The sequence below is a fragment of the Panulirus ornatus genome, chromosome 55, assembly GCF_036320965.1.
Source record: "Panulirus ornatus isolate Po-2019 chromosome 55, ASM3632096v1, whole genome shotgun sequence".
Lineage (NCBI taxonomy): Eukaryota > Metazoa > Arthropoda > Malacostraca > Decapoda > Palinuridae > Panulirus > Panulirus ornatus.
The window spans coordinates 24258043-24270318 of NC_092278.1; the positions used below are offsets into that span (position 1 = coordinate 24258043).

At 46.3% G+C, this 12276-nt stretch overlaps 1 protein-coding gene across 9 annotated transcripts in view; it reads right to left on the bottom strand.

The window, feature by feature from the left end:
* The window catches only part of Fak (protein tyrosine kinase 2 Fak), a 216925-nt gene that overhangs the window by 129668 nt on the left and 74981 nt on the right, over positions 1 to 12276 (bottom strand). Inside the window, exon 1 of one of the 9 annotated variants that reach the window (XM_071693198.1) lies at positions 5424 to 5503. The exons of the other annotated variants lie outside the window; for them this stretch is intronic. The gene's annotated coding sequence lies outside the window, so the exon portion shown is untranslated. Of the gene's footprint in view, positions 1 to 5423; positions 5504 to 12276 lie in introns of those variants that run through there. 9 annotated transcript variants of the gene reach the window in all.

A 12276-nucleotide genomic window follows, 5' to 3' on the forward strand; every position in this document is an offset into this window, starting at 1 on the left:
CACACTCAGGACCTGACCTGGATGACCTGTCGTAACCCAGGTCACCTGCAGCAGCAAGTCCACACTCATGACCCCCTGGTGGTAGGGGGGCGAGGGTACAGGTGCACGTACACCACTACCCAGACACTATGGGGGAGGTAGGTAGCCGACATAACAGCTCAACGAACCATCATCCCTCCCTAACAACGGAAGCCAACAATCTAGCCACCAATTTGACGCCTCAACAACCCCGCCACTAACCAGCAGGCGTCCGTCGCTATGATTGGCTGACACACTGCCAACCTTCAACTATCACCCTTATGGAAATCGTCTGCTCATCTGGTCAACCCTTCACCTGCCCTCTGTAACAGCTGAAACTGAAACTAAATCTGGCCAACTGCACACACACACGTACATGGAAGGATGGAGTGAAAAAGATTGTGAGCGATCGGGGCCTGAACATACAGGGTGAGAGTAGTGCAAGGGATAGAGTGAATTGGAACGATGTGGTATACCGGGGTCAACGTGCTGTCAATAGATTGAACCAGGGCATGTGAAACGTCTGGGGTAAATCATGGAAAGGTCTGTGGGGCCTGGATGTGGATAGGGAGCTGTGTTTCGGTGCATTACACATGACAGCTAGAGACTCAGAGTGAATGTGGCCTTTCTTGTGTTTTCCTGGCGCTGGAAAAGGCGATTAAGTATAATAAGATAAATAAAATAATATATATATATATATATATATATATATATATATATATATATATATATATATATATATATATATATATCAGCACAGCCTTGATGTTGCTGAACCCTTTCATGACAAGAGCCCTATGGTTGAATAATAATAATAATAATAATAATAATAATAATAATAATAAGGCTTCCTGATAACACTGAAAAATGTGTGGTTAACTGTGTAGAGCTATGATGACCAGAGGAGTTGGACTGTCCAGTGTGACTGGTCGAAGCAGAGTATCCCACTGTACAGGAAGATAATCACTACGGACGAAGCTGAATGATCTAGCTATCACAGCGTTAACAAGGCTGTCTGACTCTGTGAACAAGGCGTGTTATCCAAGGCGGCAGTTTGGTTAACAAGGCTGCAAATCTTTGCTTTATACACTGAACAAGGAGCTTTCTGTCTGGCCTGGGAATGGGAAGCACACATGCATAAGGATTGCACTGTCTACAGCGGCAAGACATACACATGCCAGATGCTCGACGATCACCATCCTAATCTTTACAATCTTTGGTTTATTCCAGAGATTCTGATCCGATATGACCCTAGACCACTTCCTACGCGACCAGCAAATGCTCACGTTACCCTCTGCCCGGCTTCCATTTCTCAAGATAAACTGACGATCAGAATAATTCAAATTTCCCGCGCCTCCTGACGTCATAATCCTGCTTTCTCGGCAGCGCACACGCCATACACACGGCAGCTCCACTCGAAGATCACCGTTCCCTGGTGACATGCAACTTGCAATATCCTTTATACATACACACACACACACACACACACACACACACACACACAACACGAAAATAGTGCAATGAGCGCGCATTTTCACAGAACACATAATACTCTCCGAAAGCAGGATTCGAACCCCTACCATTTGCATGAGAGCTGGAGACACTAATTACTAGGATCCATGGATAAAAACAAAATTACTTCAAGCAAAATCTCGCCGTAGGCACTCTCAACCCTAGCTAGATAGCCCAGGGTATGTGTGTGGTGGCCTGGTCACCCTAGCTAGAGGACTCAGGCTGTGTGTGGTGGCCTGGTCACCCTAGTTAGAGGACTCAGGCTGTGTGTGGTGTCCTGGTCACCCTAGCTAGAGGACTCAGGCTGTGTGGTGGCCTGGTCACCCTAGTTAGAGGACTCAGGCTGTGTGTGGTGGCCTGGTCACCCTAGTTAGAGGACACAGGCTGTGTGTGGTGGCCTGGTCACCCTAGTTAGAGGACTCAGGCTGTGTGTGGTGGCCTGGTCACCCTGACCGCTGCCACCAATGTTGGTTCAACGAACTCTTTCTTGGTTCCTCCTTAGAACGTGTTCTTGTGTGTGTGTGTGTGTGTGTGTGTGTGTGTGTGTGTGTAACACACCAAAATAGATTCTATTACAATATGTGACTGTGACAGACTTAAAGCTACTCTTGTGAGAGACAGATGGACGAGTGTGTGTGAGAGCAGGGGGTGTGGGAGAGTGGAGGGAGAGGAGAGAGAGCAAGCCTACTGAAGGTGAGGTGTCTGTCTGGTTGGTGTGGTCTGCTGCTGCTGCGAGAGGCAACATTCCACGCCTACACTCTACACCTGGTGCTTCCCCGCCACTACCACCATCCAACACCGCTGTCTGTACCTTACCCTACCACATGACAGTATCCTCGACACTGGTCGAGAAACGCACACCAAGCTTAGACTGGTGTGTGTGTGTGTGTGTGTGTGTGTGTGTGTGTGTGTGTGTTACGGAGAGAGCTTTACAATCGTGTTGTCACGTCTCTTACCCTTGTGTATATGTACCATGGCTTACTCTCGTGTGCGTATATACACAAATTCCAGCCTAAGCCAGGTCCCCACTTATCGCCAAGCCCAGATGGGAATTCACACAACACATCCTAATGGCTTCCACCACAACCCCCGTCCCGCACAATACTAGTGGCAACACACATCAACAAAGAATTCCACGACGTCTCTCGAAAATCCCCTCCTCCCCTCCACACACACACACACACACAAGACACCAACCTCTACAACATCGACAGAGAGTGGCTGACCAATTTCATAGCCGTCCGCCATGACAGAGTCGCTGACATTGGCATCAACTCTGAAACCCTTGAATTCTACAATGGACTTCCCCAAGGAGCAGTTCTTTCTCTAACCTTCTTCAAACTCTTCTTCCACGACTTCCTCTCATGAGCAGACGACCTCACTATCACAACACCCTGATAGCATAGTAGTAACAATAAACATGCAACAACACATTATACAAGTGGAAGAATACCTCATCCAGACCAGAATGTCTGCATCTCCACATAAGTTTTTAATCATCTATTCAACCCCATACAGGCACGAATCCAGCTAACACCCTCCAATTCCCTCACTTCATTACAGTAACATCATCTCATTAAAACTCTATTATCCCATCGCCCATTTACAGTAACATCATTCGATTGCGTACCATCACCCCATTACAGTACAATACCATCCCAATACAGTACCGTCATTCCATTACAGTGTCAACATCCCCTTACAGGTGGCAAACGTTCCACTGCATATCATCAACCCATTACAGTACCATCACGTATCATCGCCCCACTACGGAACCAGTACTTCATCACAGTATCATCATCCCATTATAGAACCAACATCCCCACTATGACACCATCATCCCCATTCCAGTAGAGCACCCATTACCAAACCACCATTACATAACAGGAACCACCACTATCACTTCCCCGTTAACCTACCACAACCACTTCTATCCCCTCTCCGCTAACCTACCACAACCACTACTATCCCCTCTCCGCCAACCTAACACAACCACTACTATCATCCCCGTTAACGTACCACAACCACAACTATCACCGACCACAGCACTACACACAACTTACCATCACCCATCCGCTCCAGCCGAGGTGCACTGCCGGGCGCAGTAATCCACGGCAGATAAGGGCCAGTGTTACTGTGTCTATACAGCCAGGAGGAGAGAGCTTTTAGCAAGCACTCCCTCAACTAAATGTAAACATTTCTAATTACTTTAATTTCCATACATTTCTAACTAACACGTGCTCAATCTAACCATATAAATTTCTAGATAACTAAAACAAGCACAATTCGAACCATAGACATTTCGAGTTAACTCTGACACACATTCATTCCACTGGCTACACACATTTCCACTCAACTTTAACATGTACTCTAACTGCATATTTCTAGTTAACTTTAATCCATAGTAATACTATTACATAAACGTTTCTGGCCTTAACACGAGATAAATAATTTCTGCTTACTTAAGAAGCACTCACTCTAACTATACATGTCTTGTAAATTTTATAACACACTCCTCTACCTGTACAAATTTCTGGTTTTTGATACGCACTCAATTATGATAAATTTCACATTAACGCACTCACTCATTATAAACATTTTCCGAATAACTTCAATACGAACCCACTTTACTGTCTATACAACACACATTCTCTCCAATTAAACACACTTATGGGAAACTTTTCACGCACTCTACTAAATATTCACATTTCGGATTAACAAGCACTCACTCTACTAGCTAAACACATTTCTGATTAAATCTAACACTCACCCTACTGCACTATCCTAGCTAAGTTAACACGCACTCTTCTGATTAAGTATGTTTCTAGATAACTTCACAGACACTATTTCCTGCATACATTTGCAGCAAAGTGAACTCTCTCCTCATTTCTAGCTAATACGACACACGCACAACTTTACACATTTCTGGCTTAATCAATCCTTACTCCACTTCCAGTAAACATTTATGGTTAATTCAACACATACTTAACTTAGTCCTCACATTTCCAGCACACACTCTCTCTACTAACTTTAATAATTTCTGACTAATTCAACAAACTCCACTTTCAAAATACATATCTAGCCCAATCAATTCAAAAACCCTCTAATTCTACCAAAATCAACGCACACTATAGAGCAAACATACATTTCTTGGTACAGTAACACACACTCGCTCTACATCTTCCAGGTTAACTTTAACATTAGTTAATCGTAAACATTAACATCCTTCTGCAATACAGATCGCATGGCAATATACCTCCAAGGCAACTCTTAGCACCTCAGCACAGGGACAATAATAAGTATCAAGTGTTTTCATGACGAGCTGCCCTTAACACCGTCAGACAGCACGCTGGATGCCCTACAGGCATGTTAAAAGTTAACTGCTAAGGTTCAACAACGCCGTCCGCTTTCACACACATAACCTCTTCTTGCACAAGTTCACTCTAGATTTCAATAATCTGACTGAAAAAATCATTATATATATATATATATATATATATATATATATATATATATATATATATATATATATATATATATATATATATATATATATATATATATATATATTGTTCAATAGTATTCTATAAATCAGTTATTAGTTAAAGTAACATCTATCCATGAGATCGTTTATGTACTACTACGATTATATACATATATATATATATATATATATATATATATATATATATATATATATATATATATATATATATATATATAAAATCGTAGTAGTTTCGTCTAATTAGTTCCAATGAACCTCTTCATCTGCAGGATGGGGATACACCTGTGTGTACCAGGGAGCTACACATCCCATGGTATCGGGTGTCACGACGACACTACACAACCCGAGCTCACTAAAATACGGGGTCATGTGAAGAGGTTGTTGATACCCCTGTGTGGCGCGGCCGCGGGCGAGCATCACACGCACATCCAGCTGACGCTGATGCCGGAGCAACACTGCCTCCCTGGCTGGTTGACTGGCTGCTCCCTGCTCACCCATGTTGCTGGCCCCGCCCCTCCATGGGCACCCCCCTTCCACAGGCCAAGGGACACCCCCTCCAACCCCCATCAAGAGAACGGGGGACCCCCATCCTCCAGGAGAGGTCCGTGGATCCCTCCCCCACGAGGTCCACCCCTAACCCTAGAGTAGACCACAGGACCAACCCCCACCGTACTCCCTGCTACAGCTGAGTCATCCGGGCCGGCCCGCCATGCCTGCTGCCTCTCTGTTCTTCCTCAAGCTGCTGCTGCTGCCCCCACCCGCCCCCCCTTGTTCTTCTCCCGTTACTGCTGCTGCCCATATGCTGTAATGATGCTGCCACTACCCCTAGCCTCTCTTCCGTTACAGATAATGATACTGCTACTGCTGCCCCATATGCTGAAATGCTGTAATTACTGTTCCCAACATGAGCCACGGGGAAAAAAGTAGCCATGCGAAAAAAAAAATCTTAACGCCAATGATCACATCTATGGGTTAGGTTAGGTTAGCAGCATCTACTCCAGCTGCGGCGGCCGGTCTGGCTAAGCTAGGCTGGCCTGGGTTGGGTTTCTTGGATAAATAATGTTTCCTGTGCAGAACATCAAAGTAAAACGACCTTCTAATGTAACAGCAACACCTTGAGGTGACTGGCTGCCGGTGGAATCCACTTATACTATCAACTGTCATAAATTCAGTGATATTTATTATTGTTTACAATCATGTTACCTTCACCGGCCCCAAAAGTACTTCAATACCAAAATCACATAAGACATACACTTGGATAAACACGGAGGTCCTAGGCGCCGCTTTGAGCCCCATCACATTTTTGCTTTGTGTGGTCAAACCATAGCTTTATCTCTAGGTGTGATTGTGACCTTACCCAGGGGATGGAACTGGATGAAACAAGTGATAAAACTGCAGGATACGGTCAGTCATTACATGACCCCATCATGATCCATGGTCGCGAATTCCACCCAGGGATGAGTAAATCAGATGCCGGAACCTCCGTGGTGTTGCGGCGTGTTACTGACCGTGATACATACACGGGCCGCCAGGGATCGGGCCAAGAGTTCGAACCCTAGCTATGACCGTCAGTCCGCAGTTAACACAGCTGTTCATCCTCACTTTTCCCGCGTGAGCCTTCGAGAATAAAAACAAATAATCCTCATGTGTTATTATTCCTCTGTTCCTTCTTTTGGAAAGTAACACAGGAGGAGGAGGAGGAGGAGGATTTCCAGCCCCCAGCTCCCGCCCCTCGTAGTCGCCCTGTGAGACATACCAGGGGGAAGGTAGGGGGGTATTCTCTCCCCGTTATCCTCAGGTATGATAATAAAGTACATCACCCACATGTCACAGTAGGATGGTGTCAGTAAAGGCCTTGTGGACGCCGAGGGTTCATACGTGTTGTGATCAATATCCAAATAGTATTCACACTGCCTGCATCCATTCCCAGACCATCCATAAACAAAGGAAATGATTCTCATGAACCACTGGATTTATGAACTACTACTACTCCTACTACTACTACTACCACTACTACTCCTACTACCACTACTACTACTGCTACTACTACTACTACTACTACTAATAATAATAATAATAATAATAATAATAATAACATACGCGAAATTCAGGGCATCGCGGCAACAGTTCATATCTGTAGTGGTGGAGGTGATGGTGGTAGTGGTGATAGTGATGGTGGTAGTGGTGGAGGTGATGGTGGTAGTGGTGGAGGTGATGGTGGTAGTGGTGGAGGTGATGGTGGTAGTGGTGGAGGTGATGGCTCTGCTGGTGGAGATACAGTGATGTTCTTGTGATACTGCTGATGTGTTGTACATAATGACCCACACTGTAGTTACTGCTCCTTTTTTTTTTTTTTACCCAGGCTGTAGCACCCTCCCTCTCACCCGAACCGTAGTTAAAGCTCCGCTGTCCCCCTCACCCGTGCGGAAGTTAAAGCTCCGCTGTCCCCCTCACCCGTGCGGAAGTTAAAGCTCCCAGCCGCCCACCGACCCACCCATGTACAGCTATACGTAGGTTTAACAGAAGTCACAGAGGCCAGGTGGACTACATACAAACAATCAATCACTCTACGTCTTCACCGTACTTGTTAATCCTCTCTCTCTCTCTCTCTCTCTCTCTCTCTCTCTCTCTCTCTCTCTCTCTCTCTCTCTCTCTCTCCCTGCGGCAGTTCACCTAACGTTCTCAGTCACCATATACGGCGGCAACATGACAGTCATTCACTACACTCAGCCCCAAAGCGTCTGTGTGTGTGTGTGTGTGTGTGTGTGTGTGTGTGTGTGTGTGTGTGTGTGTGTGTGTGTGTGTACACCAATGTCAGTGTTGGCAGAAGCACGTGACTCCTTAAACACGTGAGTAATGTAGGTAGATACACTCCAGCCCGGCCATATTTCAATCCTCCCTCCAGTCTGCAGCGGCCCCCGGCCACACAACACATGAGATAAATGTTCACGTCTGACCCACTCGACTGTTGGTGTCTGCAGGCGGCGTATCCCTTACACTACTGTAACCTGACACGGCCAACTGCACTCGCTCCGTCTGTGTGTGTGTGTGTGTGTGTGTGTGTGTGTGTGTGTGTGTGTGTGTGTCACCTGCCCGCACCCTGGGCAAGAGTTGTGTTACAAGTGAACGAAGGAAACCTTACGTGGGTGGAAAGGAAACCCCTGGTGACACCGCCGCTGCCCGAGCTGCCACCTACTAGCCTGGCCCTGGTACTGACCGGTCATGAACGCCCAGTGTGGTGACAACACACCTCACACGGTGTGATGATACTGGAGTGGTTTGTCATATTCCATGATAGTGATGTGACCTGAGGATACATGAGAGACAGAGACGTTCCCCAGGATGCTGTCTCCTGTACAGCGTCATTATCTGAGTCTGTCCACTGCAGGCATGAGAACACCGTCATAATCCTCTCATGTCCTCGTACAATAATAGGAAAAAAAAAAAAAAAAAGTGGGGGGGGGGGGGGGGACGCGCGCGTGCCGCCCACCACCGCTGACAGAGCGAGCGACAGATGGGAAGCAGGAGGGTGGAGGCTGGTAAGCTGGTGCGCGGGGGAGCTGCGCACCCGAGCCCTCCTGATCATGACGTCACACAGAAGGGTGGTCAAGGAGGGTAGGGTAGCGAGGCAGAAGACAGCGGTTGTGTCCACATGTCTGGTGCAGGAGGGATGCTGAGGCCCTGGCTGAATGGTGAGGTGTGGAGAGGTAGGTGGACGATGTACAACATCGGGTGGAATGCTACTGTGTTATAATACAGTACGAGGAAGTAGCCTCATGTGCACCATCTTTTTTGGACGACATTTGTACCTGTGTACTCCCATCCTGACCTAGGGTAACCTTCCCTCGTGGGATTACAGCAGGGTATGGCCAACACATTACAGGTACTCGATCAACCTGAATGTACAGATTATAATAATACACAGTCAAGTTACATGAAGTTTTGTACCAGACAACAGACCCTACACAACACACCGACCAAGATAAACACCAGCAGTAAACCTGAGGGTCAGGAAGGTGGAGGGAAGAAGAAATACATCAGCCTGCCTACCAAGGTCATACCGTCCCAACAACATGTACAGTGGTACTCTGCCCTGAGCGTCTGGACAGCCAGGGAATGTCAGGTGGCCGTCCTGAGGAACTACCACCCCATCTTCCCCTGATCTAGACCTGGCAACTTACTGAGGACGTGACAGCGGATGGCAAGTACGAATGATCATATTAACCTGGCTGACGTCCCAGGTCCCACCCTGCACCAGACGACGTCTGGGACATTTTCTTTTTCCTTCTAAAGCCTCAGTCGCAGAAGGAAGTCCCGGCCGAAGCCTGGCATTAAGAGACATAAGAAGAAAGAGTCAAAGATGAAGATAAATAAGGAGACAGGTTAAAAGCTTAAGAGATTCTGAGAAAGTGTAAAACCTTTTTGATAAGAGCCAAGTCGAAGGTGTTGGGAAAGACATGAGAAGGTGAAGAGTTCCACAGCTTGTCCTTGTTAGGAAAGAAATACTGTTGTACACAGGAAGGAACTTGGACTCCTCCCTGTCTGTATTTACTGACGTATAATGAGAGAAGGTGAAGACAGCCACCGATAACGAGTGTATACGGCAGCAGGTGTTAAGAAGTTAAGGTAAACCCATCGCCTCTTGAGGACCTGCCAAATCTTAACAGCTTGAGTACGACGTCAGGGCGTGATGGTCTGGGTGAGGGCAGAACATGTACTTGGGGAACACACATAATTGAAGGCACCTTGACTCGTGTCTATGTTTTCTGTTTAAAACTACTTGCCTCTTCTCTTGTTCCTAACTTATGTGGTGAGGTCAGAAGAAAACAGCTCTCTCCCCACCCTCCACTAACTCCCACAGCAACAGCCCTCTCCCCACCCTCCACTAACTCCCACAGCAACAGCCAGCAGGAAAACTGTGGATTTCTAAAGTGCACCTGCGTGAAACTGAACAACACCAAAGAAAGGAATAATCTTGTAATAAATTCTTACTAACACAGTCCCGTAAATATGTAGAGAGAGAGAGAGAGAGAGAGAGAGAGAGAGAGAGAGAGAGAGAGAGAGAGAGAGAGAGAGAGAGAGAGAGAGAGAGAGGAACATATAATGTATGGCGAGGAGCCAATCAGGAAGTTAAAAGAGAGTGTGGGTCGCTGCACCCTGGAACATCAGCACACAACATCCACCACGCTCACACACTGACACACTGCTGAACACGCCACAATATACACACAAAACACTTCTCTCTGTGTATATATAAATACAAACACAAACGTGTAAGCATCCATACACATATACTGATCAATGAACTGAACACAATGAATGTGGAGACAGTAATTGTGGATATCATACAAAAGTTCAAAAAGTTGTATGATAATGAAGAAGGTTCAGGCCCCTTTCTTCACATACAGTACAAATTGGTAACATAAGGACACACACACACACACACACACACACACACACACACACACACACACACACACACATGTAAGCCGAGAGCCCCTTTCATGGGTCCTCGTCTAAAAACTTCTTACTCCACCAAAGTCAGTACTTTCCCTGTTACTGATCGCAGAGCGGCTTTGAGGCCACGAAAACCTCTGGGGAAATGGGTCCTGAGGTAACATAGCAATAATATATGTCATGTGATCCTAAATGTGTTGTGTCGTGTACGTGGTCTAGGATGGCACCACTGTGTGCGTGAAGGGGAAGGGGGTCGGGCACCCAGCCTTCCACGACGTCCAGTAGAGCCGGTCTAGCAAGTTCCTCTAGAAAGCTCTGGCAGCAGCCTGATGTAGAGATGCCACCTGAGCACAGGCAAGCTGGTCGTGCACATCATCCCACGCCTGGCAGCCAATGACGGGTAAGCTCGTTGAGCAAACAGAAAGCTGCATATCGATGACCACTTGAAGCCTTGCCTCGTTGAGCAAACACTTCTTAAATATTTACCTCGCTGGACACAAAGCTAAAAAAACTGAACTTGGTTGAAGAAGCTTTGCCTCACTGAGCAAACACGTTTAGAAAGCTTTATCTCGCTGAGCAAACCCATCAATACTCCCAGGCCATGTGACTCGCCACACACACACTACTAATCCTTAACCTTATCACTCAAGCACGGGCCAATATAAGCTGCCCACCTCTTGGTGTTCGCTGGCAAACATCTCCCAATGGAGGAAGACGTACCTACCTGCGAGTACCTACACTGACATTGTACCAAGAGGCAAGACTGTGTCACCATGTTCAACTAATGGTTAACCTCGGGTTCACCTGAGACGGACTTAACCGTACATCAACTTTTCTTCATCATTATTTCTGTCGTTGCTTCAAGTACGTTTCTTAATTCAACAAGTACCGTTGTTCACTGAATAACCTCTTCATTTTCTTCAGGCATGGCTCTCGTATGTTTCTGAATGATACACTGTGTCTACATCATGGTGTTCTTGTCATACCCTCGGTGCTGCTGGTGCCTCACTCTTCTCTCACCAGTTTCATTGGTCGGAGAGCACACGGCACACTTGTATTCAATTTACCTACTGTATACTTATACACAGTTATTCAACAGTATTTCCATCTCTTGTTGTGAAAGTTCTCAATGTAATACCATTCATTACCTGGCTCGACAGTGCTCGCTACTCAGAACGTTTTCTGTATTTTAGTTTCACAGTCGAGATGGTTCCCAGATCTTTGGTTATTCTAACTTTCTGTCGCTTTCCCCGTCCAGTAGACGGTGTCATCAGTGTATATGACTTATTTCCTGAAACTTGTCTTCGTTCACTTCCGTCGGCTTCACTTCTCTTCATTTACCCGTCGTAACCAAATCTTTATTCATTATCTTGATCTTGTGATCCTGTCATTCTGTTCACTAAGGTCATCAGCGGAACACGTGACCACCTGTATGTTGTTTGGTTACTTTCAACAGTAAAGTTATGTAGAATACTTTGTCAAATGGCTTAGTTTAGTGTAGACTGACAGAGAGAGAGAGAGAGAGAGAGAGAGAGAGAGAGAGAGAGAGAGAGAGAGAGAGAGAGAGAGAGAGAGAGAGAGAATATTCGCAGTAAACACATAAACTTAGTCTTCTATCATCCTCTCTCTCTCTCTCTCTCTCTCTCTCTCTCTCTCTCTCTGTCTCTCTCTCTCTCTCCTACAGACGTGAGGTGAGGACACACAGCCGCGCCTGGCCCAGCTTTCCTACCTCCCGGGCGACGCGGCTGCGGCCCAGCGTTGCCAGAAGCACACACACACACACA